General features: G+C 42.3%; 1 long non-coding RNA gene across 1 annotated transcript; it reads right to left on the bottom strand.

The window, feature by feature from the left end:
* Positions 1-6,133: 6,133 nt before the first annotated feature.
* On the bottom strand, positions 6,134-13,051 carry LOC132209411 (uncharacterized). The gene is made up of 2 exons (XR_009445509.1): positions 12,952-13,051; positions 6,134-8,444 (listed from the first exon to the last, which is right to left on the bottom strand). It is a non-coding gene; the product is annotated as an uncharacterized LOC132209411 (long non-coding RNA).
* Between the last annotated feature and the right edge of the window lie 5,804 nt (positions 13,052-18,855).

Raw genomic sequence — 18,855 nt, forward strand, 5'->3', positions numbered from 1 at the left:
CACTGAAATAAGCCTTTGGGTAAATCCTGGATCGAAACTTGGGTGGTTTGGTTAAGTTGAGATTTTGGCCTTCCGATGTGCATATCTGACTGAAAGAAGCAGTTCAGTGAAATCAGCATCAAAAGTTGAGTCGTTTAGTGAAGTTTAGATTTTGGCCTTCTGAAGTGCTTATCTCACTGAAATCAGCAATTCAGTGGAACCAGCATCAAAAGTTGAGTCGCTTGGTGAGGTTGGGATTTTGGCGTAGTGAAATGCTTATCTCACTGAAATAAGCACTTCAGTGAACCCAGCATTGAAAGTTGGGTGGTTTGCTGAAGTTTAGATTTTGGTCTTCAGAAGTGCTTATCTCACTGAAATAAGCATTTGGGTAAATCCAGGATCGAAAGTTGGCTGGTTTTGTGAAGTTGCGATTTTGGCCTTCTGAAGTGCTTATCTGACTGAAAGAAGCATTTCAGTGAAACCAGTATCAAAAGTTGAGTCGTTTGGTGAGGTTGGGATTTTGGCATTCTGATGTGCTTATCTCACTGATATAAGCACTGCAGTGAGCCCAGCATCGAAAGTGGAGTGGTTTGGTGAAGATTAGATTTTGGTCTTCTGAAGTGCTTATCTGACTGAAAGAAGAATTTCAGTGAAACCAGTATCAAAAGTTGAGTCGTTTGGTGAGGTTGGGACTTTGGCCTTCTGAAGTGCTTATCTCACTGAAATAAGCACTGCAGTGAGCCCAGCATCGAAAGTTGAGTGGTTTTGTGAAGTTGAATTTTTGGTCTTCTGAAGTGCTTATCTCACTGAAATAAGCAATTCAGTGGAACCAGCATCAAAAGTTGAGTCGCTTGGTGAGGTTGGGATTTTGGCGTAGTGAAGTGCTTATCTCACTGACATCAGCACTTCAGTGAATCCAGCATCGAAATTTGAGTTGTTTTGAGATGTTGAGATTTTGGTCTTCTGAAGTGCTTATTTGACTGAAATAAGCATTTCAGTGAACCCAGCATTGAAAGTTGGGTGGTTTTGAGATGTTGAGATTTTGGTCTTCTGAAGTGCTTATCTGACTCAAAGAAGCATTTCAGTGAACCCAGCATTGAAAGTTGGGTGGTTTGGTGAAGATTAGATTTTGGTCTTCTGAAGCGCTTATCTGACTGAAAGAAGCATTTCAGTGAAACCAGTATCAAAAGTTGAGTCGTTTGGTGAGGTTGGGATTTTGGCATTCTGAAGTGCTTATCTCACTGAAATAAGCACTGCAGTGAGCCCAGCATCGAAAGTTGAGTGGTTTTGTGAAGTTGAATTTTTGGTCTTCTGAAGTGCTTATCTCACTGAAATAAGCACTTCAGTGACCCCAGCATCGAAAGTTGAGTGGTTTGGTGAAGTTTAGATTTTGGTCTCCTGAAGTGCTTATCTCACTGAAATAAGCCTTTGGGTAAATCCTGGATCGAAAGTTGGGTGGTTTGGTGAAGTTGAGATTTTGGCCTCCTGAAGTGCCTATCTCACTGAAATAAGCAATTCAGTGGAACCAGCATCAAAAGTTGAGTCGCTTGGTGAGGTTGGGATTTTGGCGTAGTGAAGTGCTGATCTCACTGAAATAAGCACTTCAGTGAACCCAGCATTGAAAGTTGGGTGGTTTGCTGAAGTTTAGATTTTGGTCTTCAGAAGTGCTTATCTCACTGAAATAAGCACTTCAGTGAACCCAGCGTCGAAAGTTGAGTGGTTTTGAGATGTTGAGATTTTGGTCTTCTGAAGTGCTTATCTGACTCAAAGAAGCATTTCAGTGAACCCAGCATTGAAAGTTGGGTGGTTTGGTGAAGTTTAGATTTTGGTCTTCTGAAGTGCTTATCTCACTGAAATTAGCCTTTGGGAAAATCCTGGATCGAAAGTTGGGTGGTTTGGTGAAGTTGAGATTTTGGCCTTCTGATGTGCTTATCTGACTGAAAGAAGCATTTTAGTGAAATCAGCATCAAAAGTTGAGTCGTTTAGTGATGTTTAGATTTTGGCCTTCTGAAGTGCTTATCTCACTGAAATAAGCAATTCAGTGGCACCAGCATCAAAAGTTGAGTCGCTTGGTGAGGTAGGGATTTTGGCGTAGTGAAGTGCTTATCTCACTGAAATAAGCACTTCAGTGAAACCAGCATTGAAAGTTGGGTGGTTTGCTGAAGTTTAGATTTTGGTCTTCAGAAGTGCTTATCTCACTGAAATAAGCACTTCAGTGAACCCAGCATCGAAAGTTGAGTGGTTTTGAGATGTTGAGATTTTGGTCTTCTGAAGTGCTTATCTGACTCAAAGAAGCATTTCAGTGAACCCAGCATTGAAAGTTGGGTGGTTTGGTGAAGATTAGATTTTGGTCTTCTGAAGTGCTTATCTGACTGAAAGAAGCATTTCAGTGAGCCCAGCATCGAAAGTTGAGTGGTTTGGTGAAGATTAGATTTTGGCCTTCTGAAGTGCTTATCTCACTGAAATAAGCAATTCAGTGGAACCAGCATCAAAAGTTGAGTCGCTTGGTGAGGTTGGGATTTTGGCGTAGTGAAGTGCTTATCTCACTGAAATAAGCACTTCAGTGAACCCAGCATTTAAAGTTGGGTGGTTTGGTGAAGATTAGATTTTGGTCTTAGAAGTGCTTATCTCAATGAAATAAGCACTTCAGTGAACCCAGCATCGAAAGTTGAGTGGTTTTGAGATGTTGAGATTTTGGTCTTCTGAAGTGCTTATTTGAAAGAAATAAGCATTTCAGTGAACCCAGCATTGAAAGTTGGGTGGTTTGGTGAAGTTTAGATTTTGGTCTTCTGAAGTGCTTATCTCACTGAAATAAGCACTTCAGTGAACACAGCATCGAAAGTTGGCTGGTTTTGTGAAGTTGCGATTTTAGCCTTCTGAAGTGCTTATCTGAGTGCACAGCGAGGTGGCAGAGACAAGACAACAGAGAGAGAGAGAGACATAGACACAGAGTGAGGCACACACAGAGAGATGGAGAGACAGATTGTGTGTGTGGCGAGGGGTGCGTTTGGAGAAAATGGGAGTGGGTAGCGAGGGCGAGAGAGAGAGACACAAAGAGACAAAGACAGAGTCGTAGAGTTGTGCAGCAGGGAAACAGACCCTTCAGTCCAACTCCTCCATGCTGACCAGATATCATAAATGACTAGTTCCATTTGCCAGCATGTTGCCCATATCCCTACAGACCCTTCCTATTCATGTGTCCATGCAGGTGACTTTTAAATACTGTGATTATAATAGCCTCTGGCACTCCTCTGGCAGTTCAATCCATACACAAACTACACTGGGGAGAACACATTTTCTCTGAGGATGGTAGATGGATTTGGAGCCAAAGAACAGGAAATAACATGACCAACCCAAGGAAACCTAAACACTTGAATAGAAAGCGGGACCGAACACCAGCGCTTCACTGGAGGCTCACTGATGATTTCGCCTGGAATGGTGACGAATTATCTGAAAACTAACCTTCCAGCTCAGTGAGCAATCTTACATCCAAAACCTCAATCCTGAGCTAAAAATCTTCTCAAAACTCGATAATACTTGGCCACTTGATTGACAGATGCATCCTATTTTTTTTAAAAAATAAACTTTTTTTGTTCGATGTATGACTGACTGACCAGTGTTTATTGTCCTTCCTTAACTGAGACTTGGGAACTCTGCAGCCCAATGGTATCAATGTGGACTTCACAAGCTTCAAAATCTCCCCTCCCACCACTGCATCCCAAAACCAGCCCAGCTCGTCCCCACGTTCTTAATCTGCTCTTCCTCTCCCCGATCCCCTCCTCCCAGCTCAAGCCAAACCCCCATTCCTGACCTACTAACCGCTTCCCGCCCCCTTGACCTGTCTGTCCTCCCCAGACTGACCTCTCCCCACCTACACTCACCTCTATTGGCTTCATGTCCGACCCTTTAACTTAAGACCATAAGATATGAGTCTAAGTAGGGCCATTCGACCCATCAAGTCCACTCCGCCATTTAAATCATGGCTCATGGGCATTTCAACTCCACTTCCCAGCACGCTCCCCGTCGCCCTTGATACCTGTGAGATCAAGAATTTGTTGATCTCTGCCTTGAAGGCATCCAACGTCCCGGCCCCCACTGCACTCCGTGGCAATGAATTTCACAAGCCCGCCACTCTCTGTCTTAAGAAAAGTCATCTCATTTCCGTTTTAAATTTACCCCCTCTAATTTTAAGGCTGTGCCCACGGGTCCTAGTCTCCTGGCCTAACAGAAACAACTTCCTAGCGTCCACCCCTTCTAAGCCACACGTTATCTCGTAAGTTTCTATTAGATCTCCCCTCAACCTTCTCAGCTCTAATGAGTACAATCCCAGGATCCTTAGCCGTTCGTCGTATGTCAAACCTACCATTCCAGAGATCATCCGTGTGAATCTCCGCTGGACACGCTCCAGGGCTAGTATGTCCTTTCTGAGGTGTGGGGCCCAACATTGGACACGGTATTCTCAATGGGGCCTAACTAGACCTTTATAAAGCCTCAGAAGCACATCACTGCTTCTATATTCCAACCCTCTTGAGGTAAACAACAACATTACATTCGCTTTCTTAATCATGGACTCTACCTGCAAGTTAACTTTTAGAGAATCCTGGACCAAGAATTCCAGATCCCTTTGTACTTCTGCTTTACGAATTTTCTCACCATTTAGAAAACATTCCATGTCTGTATTCTTTTTACCAAAGTGAAAAACCTCACATTTACTCACATTGAATTTCATCAGCCATTTCCTGGAGCACTCTCCTAAACTGTCTCAATCTTACTGCCGCCTCTCCACCTCCTCAGTACTACCTGCCTGTCTACCTATCTTCGTATCATCGGAAAACTTCGCCAGAATGCCCCCAGTCCCTTCATCCAGATCATTAACATATAAGGTGAACAGCAGCGGCCCCACCACTGAACCCTGCGGGACACCAATCGTCACTGGTTGCCATTCTGAAAAAGAGCCCTTAATCCCAACTCTCTGCCTTCTGTCAGACAGCCAATCCTCAATCCAGGCCAGTATCTCACCTCGAACACCATGGGCCCTCACGTTGCTCAGCAGCCTCCTGTGAGACACCTTATCAAAGGCCTGTTGGAAGTCTTGATAGATAACATCCGCTGGGTTTCCCTGGTCTAACATACCTGTTACCTCTTCAAAGAATTCTAACAGGTTTTTCAGGCACGACCTCCCCTGACTAAATCCATGCTGACTTGTTCTAATTTGACCCTGCACTTCCAGGAATTTCGAAATCTCATCCTTGACAATGATTCAAGAATTTTAATCAACTACCGAGGTCAGGCTAATCGGCCTGTAATTTTCCATCTTTTGCCTTGATCCTTTCTTAAACAAGGGAGTTACAACAGCAATTTTCCAATCATCTGGGACTTTCCCTGACTACAGTGACTTTTGAAAGATCATAGCCAAAGCCTCTGCTATTTCCTCAGCCACCTTCCTCAGAACTCTAGGATATAGCCCATCGGGGCCAGGAGATTTATCAATTTTTAGACCTTTTAGCTCTTCTAGCACTTGCTCTTTTGTAATTCCTACCATCCTCAGCTCTGCCCCCTGGCTCTCCCTAATTGTTGGCATATTACTCATGTCTTCCACTGTGAAGACTGACGCAAAGTACTTATTAAGTTCTTCAGCTACTTCCTTATCTCCCACCACTTGCCTTCCAGCATCAATTTGGAGTGGCCCAGTGTCTACTTTTGCCTCACGTTTGTTTCTTATGTATTGAAAGAAGCTGTTACTATGATTTCTGATATGACTAGCTAGCCTACCTTCGTATTTGATCCTCTCCTTCCTTATTGCTTGTCTGTCTCCTCTGCACCTATCTTCCCCTCTATCCATCTTCAATCTGCCTTCCCCTCTCCCTATTTCTTTCAGAACCCTCTCCTCCTCCCTCTTTTCTGAAGAAGGGTCTAGGCCCGAAACGTCAGCTTTTGTGCTCCTGAGATGCTGCTTGGCCTGCTGTGTTCATCCAGCTCCACACTTTGTAATCTTGGATTCTCCAGCATCTGCACTTCCCATTATCTCTGATGCCAATTGTTTTTATTTTGTGGACAGATGCTATCAATAGCAAACCAAACAAAAGCTTCATTTGTCATTGTCAAAATTGGTAATAGCCCACGAGCTGCAGAGTGAACAAAAAAAAGTTACCCATTTGCTTGTGACTCTCAGATGGATTTCTTTCCGATTTATTTATTCTTTAATGAGACATAGCTGTTGCTGATTGTCCAGCACAAATTGACTTCTTGAACAGCTTCATGTTGCTGTAGACAGGCCCACAATGCTGTTCCAAAAGAGATTACTAATATTGACTCAGGAACAATCATTCATTTCCAAATCAGTTTGAGAGTAGCTTGGAGGTGATTTTTACTGGGATTAGTGCTACCATGTCTGATGTCCTTGACCTTGAAGATGAGTTTTCTAAGTCTGCAAAGGCGGGTGTAAGAATAGTTGGAAAAAAATGTGGCAGTGCATCTTGTATATGGACACATTATTGTGTCTTGGAGTTAGTTGTGGAGAGAATGGATACGGTGCCAATCAAGGGGCTGCTTTGGTCTAGACTCAAGATCGTTTCCAGTGTTGTTGGATCTGCACCATCATTGACACACTTCTGACTTGAGAATTGGAGGGCGGCTGCAGGCTTCGGAGTCAGGAGTTTCTACATCAAATCGCAGAGTCGTTTTGCTTTGTTCCTTTGTCTGTTAGTCTGTGGTCCCAAGTGATATCTAAAACCAGGTCATCTTTCTTGTGAGCTTGTTATTCCAAACTTAAAATTTATGTTGAATATCAGATGGAATTTGTTTTATTGACTCCATTCTGCAATCATGTCGATCTGAAAATGTTAACTGCATTAATTAATACTAAGCAGAAACAGACTTTGTAGTAAATGGTTTGACGATTTTCTGTGTCTGGAACATCCCTCTTCCTTCTTGAACGAAGATCGTACCAACCTATGGTACCAAACTGCGAGTCAAACGGACGGGGCTCATAATCTTTAAATTCCTAATCAAAATTAGTGTAATCGTATGGTTCTGTGCAATAAAAGAGAAAGAATAAACAGGTTCCCACAATTTTGCTGATGTTTATGAACAGAATGCACAAATTCAAAAGTTTGCGCTGGCATGTCTGCTTCCTCCAGCCTGTTTAAACTGCTCCATTCAATGTGAAATTTGTGATAAGTTTTAGCACACAGGTCTGTTTCATCTGTGCCACCGCCTTCAGAGTGTATTCAATTCTAATAGACATACATGCTTTCCCCCTTTTCCAGTAATACATTCCTTGAAGAGTTCAATGATATTTGGATGTTAAATCTTATCCTCATATTCTTTAGATTCTCAATCATCACTGAATCTGATGTCACCGCCATTCCATACAGTGTCAAACAGGAGTCAACTGGCATATCCAAATTTTAATTTGAGTTTAGTGCTACACAAATATATTACTTTTTTAAAAATTATATTCAAGTCAACATTAACATTTCATTCCCCGACAGCGGATGAACTTACTTTTAAACTCCAATTTTCCTTCAGTATTAAGAGAGGTGAGCCTTTTTGCAAGCGCCGAAAGTCTCCACCAGTTTATGCTAAAGCTTGAGGAACTGTAAGTTTCACAAATATGTTCCTATTAAACACTAATTCCTATTGAAGCAGTATTCAGCTACACTTGTTCAACTAGACAGCAGAAATGGTCAAGATTTTAAAAGCGACTAAGTACTTTGAAGAGGAGTCACTCTTTGAATTAAATTCCATGTTGGTGTGTGTGAGTCCATAGGTTCCTCACTCTCAATGAACCATTCAAACTGACATGCAACTACTGAAACACACAGACAAAAAAAACATGAATGTTAACAGTCACTAGGATTTTGAGAGTGATTTGGAACTTGTATTCAATACCTTCTGGGGTAAATCTGTTCCAATCTGGATAGTACTCATTTATCACCATCCCACCTACCTTCCCCAGCACCTCCTCCCTCTCCACACTATTTGTTTCTGAGCTCCCGTCCACCCTCCATTTTGGAGGAAGGGTCCTGACCCAAAACATCAACTTTCTTGAGCCTCTGATGCTGCCTGCTTTCCCCCAGCTCCACAATGTGTTATCTCAGACACCAACTTTGGCAGTTCTTACTATCTGGATAACTCATTCTCACCTTGTAACAAGTGATTTATCGTCATTTTCTTTTCAGATTACACATGTACATGTATATACATAAATATACATGTGACACCTTTATGCCTGAACCACGAACCGAGAGGATTTTTAAAATAGTCTCTTCATATCTGCATGCAAGAGAAATCAAGGTCATAATTTTCATTTTAGGAGTCACTTAAACACTCAAAGTACTCACAGTCAGTGTCCCATTTCCTTCACCAGTCAATTTGATGAGAATATTTCGTCCAAGAGGAAACCGTAACAGTAATTATATTTTATCATCAAACTCTTCATTGCATCACCAATATTTCCTTGTCTGTTTGAAATGTAAGACAATGAAATAATCATGGACAGATTGGCCAACAATGTAATTTAATGTGTGTTATGGCAACTGAAAATCACAACCATTGAAGAGTGTTCTTTAAAATGCTGTTATCATACAACAGAGTACTTTTTGAGATGCAGTGATGAATATAATTCCTGAGATGCAAAAATATAGGCTGAATTAATTCCAAAGAATAACTTGACAATTAAAAAGAAGCTAAGAATCTCTTTACATCGTGATGCTTGTCAGATTGCCACTAGTCAATGGAAATCGTTCAGAACGATTATTTATTGCCAGATGAAAAGGAAGCGTACACATTTCATTTTTACATCTCATCCAAGAGACAAAAAAAACACCTTTACGAATTCATTGTCAAACAACAAGACTCACTCAAAAAGTCATTTGGCCCATTGAATTTCCTCCACCATTCAGTGAGATCATGGTTGATCTCATTACATTTATTATTGTACAACATTGCCACCAAGCCCTCCTGAAAGCTAATACATTCCAATCCAAGTAACATCCTGGTAAATCTCTGTTTCTGTGCCATGCCTTGTCTTTCCAAATATTTTTGAGTCATCTACAAATTTAGCCACAGCACATTCACCTCTTCCTCCAAGTCATTAATAAACAAGCTCAAGACCTGTGGTTCCTTCAGCGTTGCCCCATTTCTTACTCACAAGCCAACCCTGGCATCTCTGTCCATTTGTCTGTTCTTTCTATAGGACATGTATCATTGGATATTTAGTTCCCAACACTTATCCCCTTACAACCACATGTCTGTGATACCCAGAACAATACATCTGTCAATTTCAATCTGCACCACAAACTCATTCACTTGGTTTTATACACTCCCTACAATTAAATAAAAGACCTTCAGTCTGGCATTTACGGCCACCCTTCTTATCTGCTGCACCTGAATTGAGACTCCTGACTATTTCCATACTTTTTGTCCTATTACTTGCTCTGGAAACTTTGCTGAGCATTTACTAGCTTCTAACTTTTTCCATGCAACTGGACTCACCCGCTCCACACTTTTCACTTTGATGCCCTACCCCCAGACCTAGCTATGTCTTTTGCCAGGATACTTGTCCCAATATGATTCTCATCAAGCCTATGCCACCGGAACAACTCCCTCCTTCCCCATACCAATGCCAATGTCCCATGAATTCAAACACATTTCTGCCATGCCATCATTTGAACAATGCATTGACATCTTCAGTTTTGTTCACACCGTGCCAAATTGCTCAGATAAGAATCCCGAGATTATTACCTTTTGGTTCTGCCTTCTCACTCAGCACCTCAATGCTCATAATCCCTCAGCAGAACCTCTTTCCTCTTTCTTCCATATCAATGGTACCTGTGTCCACCACGATAGCTGGATTTCTACACCTCCCACTTCAAATTCCTTGGTAGCCAAGACGGAATATCCTAAACCTGGGCGCCAGGCAGGCAACACTACTTTCGAGACTCTCGATCCTAGTCACAACCAACAATGTTCATTCCGCTAACTATACTACCTCTGATTATAACTACATTTCACTTTTTATCCCCTCTTGAATGTCCCCCTGTACCACCGTGCTATAGTCAGTTTACTCATCTTCCATATACCCTGACCTCTCATCCACACAGGAAGAAAGAATCTCAAACCTGTTCGATAAGATCAAAGGCCAAGGTTCCTTCTGCACGACATCCTGGATCCTTCCACCTGCCCTGTCCTTAGTCACAGTCCCACGTCCCTGGCCACTGACCGAGCTTCAGGTAGTTAATCTAAGGTGTGTGACTGCCTCCGGAAACAGAGCATTCCCTGGTAACTCTCCCCCGCATGATTTGTTGATTGGTCGAAACTGAGATTCCAGTTCATCAACCCTGAGCTGGAGTATGGCGTCTGACCACTCCCCCGTCATGGAGGTTTAAATCATCATTGGCCCGGCATCTCCATTTCAATTACTTAAATCTTAATTTGATTTAAAAACATTAGTTTGTAGCCTGTATATATTTCACCGATTTACTTTCAATCTGAAAGTTACCGATAATAGATTCTTAAACCAGTAGCTATCACCAACCAATGAACCGGGTTCACCTTCTGGGTCCCCGCTTCTGGCTTCAATTCACCCTGTCTCAAAAAAAAAGCTGACCAACTATCAGGCAAAAAAAGCAAGCAAATAGCACCTCTTACCCTCTGCACTGACTTACCACATTGCCACCAAATTCCCCAAAATATCTATTCACTTGGTGCATTTCACTGTAGATGTGATCTCTCCTTCCTGGCCATGCAAAGCCTACTGATCCATAGCAATATACTACCTTCAAAACCTCAGCTCTTAGCTTATTACTTTTGAGTACATTCTCAAATGCTTGCTCAAAGTCCAAATACAACACATTTACTGGTTTTCCTCTACTAATTCTGGTTGGGACTTCCTTGAAAAACCCAAACAAATTAGCCAGACATAATTTCTCTTTCGTCAGGCTATGGTGATTCTGTTTGATTAGATTCTGATTTTCCAAATGTCCTGCTATTATTTTCTTCACAGTTGATTGCCACATATTTCCAACAATTTGCCTCTCTCCTTTTTAAATAGGGATGTCACATCGGCAGTTTTCCAGCCCTCAGATGCTTCTCGAGAATCGAAACCTTTTTCAGAAATTACAATCAATGCATACACCAACTCTGAAGCTCCTTTGTTTGGAATCATAGAAAGTAAACCATCAGGGCAAAGAGTCTGATCTGCTTTTACTCCATTAGATTGTCTACTACTACTTCTGTAATGGCAGTGATGGTGTGGTAGTGATGTATTTAATTCATTACTAAAGAATACAGGGATAAGAGGATCCTTGAAGTATCTTCCACTGTGAAGACTACCCTTTCCTCATTATTGTTGTTTCTTGATTTGAAAATTAAACGGGCCATCTCAGCCTAGCATATAATTGATGGCATTACCTCGAAAACCTTCTCTGCTAAAGTGTTGAATAGATTGCTACCACCTGAAAGAAGTAATTCTTCCCCTGAATTAACAGGCAACTAATATGAAAATGTGGCCTCTGGTCATAAAATATTTCACAAATGGGAGCATTCTCTACGGATATACACTATCAAGCCTCTTAAGAATCTTAAATGCTGAAAAAATAAGATTTCTTTCAATCTTATAAATCCCATCCGCCCAACATTCCTAAGCATGGCAATCCCCTCCTCCATTTCCGAAATCAACCCAGGGAACATTAGGTGTACGGCCTCCGCAGCAGGGACCCTGTGGCCGGACACCAGTTATAAGTTACCATCCTGCTGCCCCTTCTCTACTTCTGTTTGCGATGCAGTCCTCTGTCCATCCTAATGTACTACCCTTGAACCCATGGGCTGCTTTCTTTTGAGTCACCTTATGAGTTCTAATTTATCAAATGCTTTTTTGAAATCTAAACGTACTACATCAACTGGTGGACCTTCATCAGTCATGTTTGTTTCCATCTCAAAGCACTGTAGCAGGACCGCGGGGGCACATCGCCGCGAGCGGCTCAGGACCAGTGAATTCAAATATGAAATTACACGAAAGACAGCATTGAATTTAAAGCATCAAGAGAAAAGGGATTTGGAATCGAGCATTAGTTTGTGGGGATGGAGCAGCGCTTGGAATATTGAGTTCAATTCTGGTTGCTTCATTATAGGAAGGATGTGGAAGCTTTAGAGAGGGTGCAGAGGAGATTTAGCAGGATGCTGCATGGAATGGACGGCACGTCTTATGATGAAACATTGAGGGGGCGAGGACTTTTTCCATTGGAGCAAAGAAGAATGAGAGGTGACTTGATAGAGGTATGCAAGATGATGAGAGGCATAGCTGGAGTGGATAGTCAGATTTTTTTTCCCAGGGCAGAAATGACTATTACGAGGGGGAGAAATTTTAAGGTGACTGGAGGAAGGAATAGGGGAGATGTCAGAGGTAGGTTCTTTACACAGAGAGTGGCGGGTGTGTGGAATGCGCTGCTGGCAGTGGTAACGGAGTCAGATACATTTCAAGACTTTTAAACGGCTCTTGGATCGGCACATGAAGGATAGTAAAATGAAGGGTATGCAGGGTAGTTTGATCTGAGTGGGATAATAGGTCGGCATAACATCGTGGGCCGAAGGGCCTGTACTGTTCTTTGTTCTCTGTTCAGCCAAAGGTTCTTTCCTTTTGAGGAGAGGGTAATTGATTGTAGTTTTTAAAGACAGAACTGGAGGACAGAGAAAGATATCAAGGAAGGTTGCACGTTAGTGACAGTATCAACAAGTCCACAGCAGATGCACTCTGAGTAACTACACTGCTTTCAAGGCGAGAGGGCCGATGATATCAGTTAAGCCCCTCTTGTTCTTGTATTGTGTACTTCTGATATCGGCGCAAATGGACAACCTCACTCTCCTGCTAAGCTGCAGAACGAATAATGCTGCAATATTTGTCAACCCCCAAATGGGCATTGATACATTAGTAAATCTCACATCAATAAACTTACATCTCAAGGTTCTCACCTTCTAGGACTGTTTGTAGTGGTAAATAACCCAAGCGAGGATGTTTGGCAAAGTATTTCTTTGATCTGAAGTTATTTTTCAGCACCTTGGTGAAATCACGCACATCTTCACCTGATGTTGTCTAAAAATGTAAAATAAATCAAATTTAGTTAAGAATTAATAATGAACCAATCTACTCAACTCACTCTATAATCCATGCTATTCCTGCTAAATGTCTTTGAGGATGTAAAATTGAAGAGTCTGCAACTCTGAGGGATAAAGTCGGCTATCTTTCTGTAAGATTATGATCAAGGTTAGATATGTCTGAATGTGAGTTTCGGACAATTAAGCTTGAGTTTCATAGAGTCATACAGCATGAAAACAGATCCTTTGGTCCAACCAGCCTGTGCTGATCACAATCCCAAACTGAACTAGTTCCACCTGCCTGTGCTTGGCCCATATCTCTCCAAACATTTCTATCATCTTTCTATCTTCTGGGTACATCACCTCAGCAGATTTCTCCATCTTGTGGCCAAATACTGAAACTATCCAATTAAATAATTTCAAATGATACACAGATCCAGGATTCACATTAGTGGCCTTTCTGGTTGAATTCCTAATTATTTTAACAATAGTGCATTTTGTTGTCCAATTATGCTATGTAATCCAGTGATCCAAAATTCATCTCATTGGGTTTAATTTGTTTGTTTTTTTGTCTTGTGTCAAAGATGAGATCAATACATTGGTGAGAAATTACCTTGGTTTGGAGATTCAAAGTCACTATAGTCCCAGATAGGACCACAGGTCTGCTCTCACAGTCGAGAGAGATAACTGGAGGTGGTTTAAATTGAAGGTTACCACACCTCAGATGAGGAGAGAGGTTGAGAAGAAGATTCCTTGATTGTAACTTCAGACAGTGTCGGATCCCAGGCTGTTGGTATCACTCTGAATTACAAACCAGCCAACTGGCTCCCAGGCAAAATAGACAATCAGTTTGGGTAGAGATAAGGAACAGCAAAGGAAAGAAGTCACAGCTGTGACAGTTTCAGATTCATAGATCCCCTGACAGAAGATACAGTCCAGGATAGCATACAGTCGATAGACCAAGAAGTAATGGGATCTTGTAAGAAAGATGTTACCATAAACTGTGAGTCCAATTGGCACAGATAGCCTGGAAGATTCTTTTTTATTCACGGGATGTGGATGTTGCTGGCTAAGCCCAATTACCCTGGAGAAGGTGGTGGTGAGCTGCCTTCTTGAATAACTGCAGTCCTTAGAGTAGTGCTGTTCAGAAAGAAGCTCCAGAATCTTCACTCAATGACTATTAATGAACAGCGATATAGTTCCGAGTCAGGATGGTGTGTGGCTTGGAGGGAAACTTGCATGGGGCACTAATTATACATTACTGATGATAGAACAGATGTTGAAGGTGGTGGGTGGGGTACCAATCCAACAGGCTGCTTTGTCCATATGATTCAAGCTTCCTGAGTGTTGATGGAGCTGCACCAGTCCTGACCAGTGGAGATTACATTCCTGACTTGGGCTTTATAGATGGTGGACAGGCTTTGTGTAGGTAGGGGGCTCATTATTCACTGCAGAATTCTTAACCTCTGACCTGCTCTTGTCGTCACAATAATTACAAGTTTGGTCCAATTCAGTTTCTGGAAACCTGATAAGCCTCAGCATATTGGCAGTAAAGGAGTGTAAGTCATGGGGCAATGGTTAGATTCTCCTTAATGGTGACGTTCATTGCCCGTAAGTTGCACAGCACAACTACCACTTGCTTCTCATCACTTATGTTCCGTGGACATGGACTACTTCAGCATCTGAGGAGCTATGAGTGGTGCTGAACATGACACAATCAACTGAGAACATCCCCACGTATGGCATTCTGACGGAGGGATGGCATTTGGCATTTGATGAAACAGTTGAAGATGGTTGAGCTCAGGGCACAAATTTACGTAACCCCCGCAGTGATGCTTTGGAGTTGGGGCAACTGACTTCCAACAACCACAACCACTTCCTTTATGGTAAGGTTCCAGCCGGCAGAGGGTTTTTCACCTGATTCTTACTGACTGCAGCTTTGCGACGGCTCCTTGATGTCATATTTGGTTGAACGGCACCTTGATGTTAAGAGCAGTTATCTACCCCTCAGGATATATTCATAGAGTGCATTTGGAGTCTTAAAACTGTACCACTGGAACCAAGCAGGGATTAAGATATTTTAGACCTGGTAGTATGTTTTGAGATACAACTCATCAACCATAACATAGTACAGGATTCTCTGGATAAGAATGATCAGGATGTGGTAGAATTTTATATCAAGGACGAGGATGAGAGTTTGGTCTGAAACTGTTTAATATCTTTAACTTTCATTGAAGATAACTCAGGAGTATAAAGGCAGAGTTGAACTGGGAAAATAGTTTAAAAGGTAAGACCATAGAGAAGCAATGGCAGATGTTTCAGGGGATATTTCATAACTCTGAACAAAAATATTGTCAATTTAGAATGAGAGGATGTACAGCTAGAATGCACCATGGTGCCATCTGTTGCTATCTAAGAAAGTTAAAGATAGTATAAATTGAAAGAAAGATTCGAAAATTGTGGAACTGAAACTATTTCAGATGTGAACAAAAGATGACCAAAATAATAATGAGGGAGACATTAATATAAATACAGTAAAAGCTTCCACAAATCTATAAAAAGGAAAAGAGTAAATACAGTGAATAATGGCTCATGAGAGGGTGAGACTGGGGAATTGATGATGGGAAATGAAGGTAATGGCACAAGCTTTGAACCAATATTTTCTATCTGATTTCACAGTAGAAAACATACAAAAAAAAATCAATGGGTGAAAAGTAGGGAGCGAAAGGGAGAAGGAAATCCTCAAGAAAACATTGAGGAAAACTGAGAAGACTAAGTTAATAGGTTCCCTGGACCTGAAGAATTGGATTCCAGGTACGCAAAGAGTCCAACCCAACATCGTACCATCAGAGCTTTATTTCTTTTAAAAATACTCCATAAACGTCAACCCCTAATTACTAGCTCCCATATTTATACAGCCAACTCACAATCAATTCATCCTCAATTAATACAGACATAAAGCCTGTTCCCTCACTTCATTAGTTGTCAGGCATCCCTTCAGACTAAATTAGATGATAACATGGAGGATTATAAGAGTTGACTGCTGACATTAGATTAGATTCGGTTCCCTACAGTGTGGAAACAGGTCCGTCGGACCAACAAGTCCACTTCGCCCCTTGCAGCATCCCATCCCACCCCTATAACCCACACACACCCCTGAACACTACCGGCGATTTAGCATGGCCGATCCACCTAGCCTGCACATCTTTGGACTGTGGGAGGAAATTGGTGCACATGGAGGAAACCCATGCAGACACAGGGAGTATGTGCAAACTCCGCACAGACAGTTACCCGAGGCTGGAGTCGAACCCGGGCCCCTGGCGCTGTGAGGCTGCAGAGCTAACCACTGAGTCACCGTGCTGCCCAAATGGATGTATTGGCTGTAATCTTTTCTAGATTCTTAAAAGATCCCAGCAGAACGCAGCAAGAGGCATGTACATGAAGCACAAAAATTTAGCTTCTATGCACAGCATGTATTTTAGAAGGCACGTGAGGTGCAAATCTTTATTTCAAGGAGGGGAGGAGTGAAAATCTTTCCACACAAGACTGGTGACGCCACTCAAGGTGCACAGCGTACAGTTTTGGTCTATTAAGCTAGGATATGCTTACAACAGCGTTCTCAGAAATCCCCTCCCTAATCGTATTGTATCTACCGAAAGCAAATGTACTTGTAGCAGTTCAAGAAGGCAGCTCACCACTACCTTCCTAAGGGCAACTAGGGACAGATAATAAATGCTGGCCGAGCCAGTGATGCCCACATCCACAACAGAGTTTTCAAAAAAAACGTCCATATAAGTGACAGATAATGACCAGCTCCGACAAGTGAGCATCCAACCGTCCCCCCTCAACATTACCTTTGCTGAAATCCCAGCCTCAATATTTTAGCAGTTACAACTGACTCTCTGCTCCACCATCCAATCTCCCGCTTTCTCCCCCTAACTCTTGATCCCCTTACTAACCAAGAGCCTATCCAACTCATATCTTCAACAGACTCAATGACTTGGCCTTCACAGCCTTCCGCAACAATGAATTCCACAGATTCACCATCCACCGGCTGAAGAAATTCCTCATCTCAGTTCTAAAGGGTTATCCATTCGACTCTGAGGGTGTGCCCGAAGATTTAAGTCTCTCCTACTCATGGAAACATCTTCCCCACATCCATGTCTCTCCAGGCCTCTCCACATTCTCCCCTCATCCTTCTAAACTCCACCGAGTACAGACCCAGAGTCCTGAACTACTCCTCGTAAGACAAGCTCGTCATACTCAGAATGATTCTTGCCAACTTCCTCTGGACTCCCTCCAATGTCAGCAGATGGAGGGACAAATAGTAGTGAGGAAGTGGGGAAGCTGCAGAAGGACTTGGACAGGCTAGGTGAGTGGGCAAAGAACTGGCAGACTCCTTGTTTCGATATGGAGCCAAACATTGGTCACAATGTTCCAAATAGGGTCTGACCAGAGCCATATACAGCCTCAGCAGTACATTCCTGCACTTGTATTCTAGCCCTCTTGAAATGAATGCTAACATTGCATTTACATTCCTAACTGTCAACTGAACCTGCATGTTAACCTGAAGAGGACTTTGAACAAGCTTACAGTATTGGTCTATTAAGCCTATTAAGATATGCTTACAACAGCGGTTTTCAGAACGTTCATAATGTTAATTCCAGGGGTTAAAAAAAAGGGTTGTTTTGTGCAGATTGACCCTAGTGGCATTGTATCTATCTCGAGCAAATGTACTTGTAGCAGTTCAAGAAGGAAACTCACTACTACCTTCTCAAAGGCAACGAGGGACAGTTGTGCTTCAGACTTCAAATGCCCTTTCTCATTTAGAAAATAATCTATGCCTCCATTTTTCCTACCAAAGCACATAACCTCACAGTGTCCCACACAGTATTCTGTCTGCCACTTCTTTGCCCACTCTCAGAGTCTATGCAAGTCCTTCTGCAACTTCCTCACTGCTATCTCTCCCTCCATCTGTCACTGTGCCAACTGTAAACTCAGCAAAAATGTCTCAGTTGCTTCATCCATATCATCAATGTATTACATGAACTGTTGTGGTACCAACATTGATCCCTGTGGGACTCTACTCGTCACTAGCTGCCATCCCGAAAAAGACCCCTTTATCTACACTCTCTGCCTTCTGCCAGTCAGCCAATGCTCAATGCCAATGGCAGTAACTTGCCCAAACACTATGGGCTCTCATCTTATTTGATACCTTCTCAACAGCATTCTGGAAATCCAAACAAATCCCATTCACTGGCTCCCTTTTGTCTAACTTGCCCACTTTCTACTCAAAGAATTCTAACAGATTTGTCAGGTATAACTTCCCCTCGATGAAGCTATGCTGAATCAGCCCGATTTTGTCATTTACTTCCAAGGTCTCTGCAATCTCAACCTTAAGAACGGACTCTAAAATCTTACCAATGATTGAGGTCAGGCTAACTGACCTATAATTTCCCTTCTTCTGTCTCTCTCTTTTCTTAAGCAGGGGTGTTGCTTTAGCCATTTTCCAAACCCCCAAGATCCTCCCTATCACCACTGATTCCTGAAAGATCACCACTAATGCCTCAACAATTTCTTCAGCTATCTCCTTCAGAAGTCTACAGTACAGTCCATCTGGTCCAGGGGTGATTGGTCCACCTTCAGACTTTTCTGCTTCCCCAGCACCTTTTCCTTAGTTACGGCTATTATATTCACCACTGCCCCTGACTCTCAAAGTTCTAGTATGCGATTGGTGTTTTCCACCATGAAGTCTGATACAAAGTACCTGTTCAGTTCCTC

This window comes from Stegostoma tigrinum, unplaced genomic scaffold, assembly GCF_030684315.1.
Source record: "Stegostoma tigrinum isolate sSteTig4 unplaced genomic scaffold, sSteTig4.hap1 scaffold_91, whole genome shotgun sequence".
NCBI classification, from domain to species: Eukaryota; Metazoa; Chordata; class Chondrichthyes; order Orectolobiformes; family Stegostomatidae; genus Stegostoma; species Stegostoma tigrinum.